Raw genomic sequence first — 3,588 nt, 5'->3', positions numbered from 1 at the left:
TGCTCAGTTGGTAAAGAATCCACCTGCAATGCAGGGGACCCCTATTTGATTCCTGGATCAGGAAGATCTACTGGAGAAGGGATAGGCTACCCACTCCAGTATTCTGGCCTGGAAAATTCCAGGGACTATACAGTCAGACACAGTCAGACTAAAGAGTCAGACACCACTGAGCGACTTTCACTTTCACTAATCGGTACATTCTATCTCCTGTAACTTCCTCCGCATGTGCAACAGCTGGGAACGTACTACATATACTGAAAACACAGCACTATACAGAGGAATTTTGTTGTTAATGTTGCTTATATCATATAAATAATATATAAATATATATAACAGACCATTCAAAATAAGTGAAGTGAAGTCGCTCAGTCGTGTCTGACTCTTTGTGACCCCGTGGACTATAGCCCACCAGGCTCCTCCACCCATGGGATTCTCCAGGCAAGAATACTGGAGTGGGTTGCCAGTTCCTTCTCCAAACAGACCATTCAGGTATGAGCTAAATCAAATCCCTTATGATTATACGGTGGAAGTGACAAATAGATTCAAGGGATTAGGTCTGATAGAGTGCCTGAAGAACAATGGACAGAGGTTTGTGACATTGTACAAGAGGCAGTGATCAAGACCATCCCCAAGAAAAATAAATGTAAAAAGGCAAAATGCTGGTTGGAGGAGGCCTTACAAATAGCTGAGAAAAGAAGAGAAGCAAAAGGGAAAGGAGAAAAGGAAAGATATACCCATTTGAATGCAGAGGTCTAAAGAATAGCAAGGAGAGATAACAAAGCCTTCTTCAGTCATCAGTGCAAAGACATAGAGGAAAGCAACAGAATGGGAAAGACTAGAGAACACTTCAAGAAAATTAGAGATACCAAGGGAACATTTCATGCAAAGATGGGCTCAATAAAGGACAGAAGTAGTATGTACCTAACAGAAGCAGAAGATATTAAGAAGTAGCAAGAATACACAGAAGAACTATACAAAAGCAGTCTTAAAGACCCAGATAACCATGATGGTGTCATTACCCACCTAGAGCCAGACATCTTTAGGGTTTTAGCCAGACATTTTTAGGGTTTCCTTAGGCTTCCTGTGGTCAGCAAAACAATATACATGATTGGGACTTAAGATTGTAGTACACTCTGGCAATATCTTTTAGCTTCTTTGAGATATAAAGAGACGTCTTTACTGTGTTCTGACCTTTTTCATTATCAAATCTGGAGTAGAACAGGTCACAAAAGTGATGTTTTACACCATGATTAGTGTCATTTATGGTTTTTCCAGTAGTTGTGTATGGATGTGAGAGTTGGACCGTAAAGAAAGCTGAGCACTGAAGAATTGATGTTTTTGAATGTGGTGTTGGAGAAGACTCTTGAGAGTCCCTTGGACTGCAAAGAGATCCAACCAGTCCATCCTAAAGAAAATCAGTCCTGAATATTCATTGGAAGGACTGATGCTGAAGCTGAAACTCCAATACATTGGCCACCTGATGCAAACTGATTTATTGAAAACTTTGAAAAGACCCTGAGGCTGGGAAAGATTGAATGTAGTAAGATAAGGAGATGACAGAGGATGATATGGTTGGATGGTGTCACTGACTTGATGAATATGTGTTTCAGCAGTCTCTGGGAGTTGGTGATGGTTGGAGAAGGCAATGGCAACCCACTCCAGTACTCTTGCCTGGAAAGTCCCATGGACGGAGGAGCCTGGTAGGCTGCAGTCCATGGGGTCGTGAAGAGTTGGACACGACTGCACGACTTCACTTTCACTTTTCACTTTCATGTATTGGAGAAGGAAATGGCAACCCACACCAGTACTCTTGCCTGGAGAATCCCAGGGATGGTGGAGCCTAGTGGGCTGCCGTCTTTGGGGTCGCACAGAGTCGGACACGACTGAAGCGACTTAGCAGCAGCAGCAGCAGGGAAGCCTGGGAGAAGGCAATGGCACCCCACTCCAGTACTCCTGCCTGGAAAATCCCATGGCTGGAGGAGCCTGGTAGGCTGCAATCCATGGGGTCACTGAGGGTTGGACACGACTAAGCGATTTCACTTTCACTTTTCACTTTCATGCACTGGAGAAGGAAATGGCAACCCACTCCAGGGTTCTTGCCTGGAGAATCCCAGGGACGGGGGAGCCTGGTAGGCTGCCATCTATGGGGTCACACAGAGTCGGACATGACTGAAGTGACTTAGCAGCAGCAGGGAAGCCTGGAGTGCTGCAGTTCAGGGGGTCGAAAAGAGTTGGACATGACTGAGTGACTGAACTGAACTGATAATATATGTGTGCACGTGTGTGCAAAGTCGCTTCATTTGTGTCTGATTCTTTGTAACCCTATGGACTGTAGCCAGCCAGGCTCCTCTGCCCATGGGATTTTCCAGGTAAGAATGCTGGAATAGGTTGCCATTTCCTCCTCTAGAGGATCTTCCCAACCCAGGGATCAAACCCATGTCTATCTCCTGCATTGGCAGGTGGGTTTTTACCATTGGTGCCACCTGGGAGATATATAGGAGGTATATATATATACCTTTATATATAATGGTATATATGTGTGTGTGTGTATATATATATATACACCTTTAGAAAAAAGTAGAAAATAAACTAAGAGGAAAAATCACCTATTTTCAAAACACTCAGAAAAATAACTAATACCATTTTGGTGTAAAGACTTACTTCATATATATACATAACTACAAAAAACATATACATTTTTAACTGGATATTGGAACTAAACCTCCTTTTACTACCTACTACTAACAATCCTCTACCATGAAGACTGTGCCATTCCCTGTTAATACATGTTTATCTTCATTCTCAATGATACATAGAATTTCAATATGTATATGTATTCATTTTTACTCAATATCTATTAATGGATATTTTTAGGGTTCTGCCTGATTTTTCACTAATAACAGTGGCCATTCTCCTGAATATATATGTATATATACACACACACACACATACACACACATACACACATATATTTGCCAACATGTACAATTATTTCTTTATAGTATTAGAAGTAGAATTTCTTGATTAAACAATGTGAAAATGTTTGACTTTTTGTCTATGTTGCTAAATGTCCCAGTGTAAAGTCTATATGAATTTAAAATCAGAAGTATGCTGGGAGAATGGAAACAAGAAATTGTACCACTCTAGAGCAAGGAATATTTTGATGTGTACTGCTTTGAAAAAAATCATTTTTACTCAAACTCAAAAAAGTTTTCAGTTATTTCAGAGAATCTGTTCCCTATTCCTTTACATTTAGCATGACAAGCAGTTTGTGCAAATATCTTTCACATTTAAGAAATAAAAGAATCACAAAAACAGTTTTCTAAAAATGTTGCTTAGAAGAAGAAATAAAATTATAGAAGACAAATAACTAAGAAACTTATGAAAATAAGGATACTTCAAATAAATGTGAAATGTAACTAAAGTCATAATTAGTTTTAAAATCGGAGAAGGCAATGGCACCCCACTCCAGTACTCTTGCTTGGAAAATCCTATGGATGGAGGAGCCTGGTGGGCTGCAGTCCATGGGGTCGCTAGGAGTTGGACACGACTGAAGCAACTTAGCAGCAGCAGCAGCAGTTTTAAAAT

Source organism: Bos javanicus, chromosome 4 (genome assembly GCF_032452875.1).
Source record: "Bos javanicus breed banteng chromosome 4, ARS-OSU_banteng_1.0, whole genome shotgun sequence".
Classification (NCBI taxonomy): domain Eukaryota; kingdom Metazoa; phylum Chordata; class Mammalia; order Artiodactyla; family Bovidae; genus Bos; species Bos javanicus.
This window is presented reverse-complemented; position numbering follows the sequence as displayed.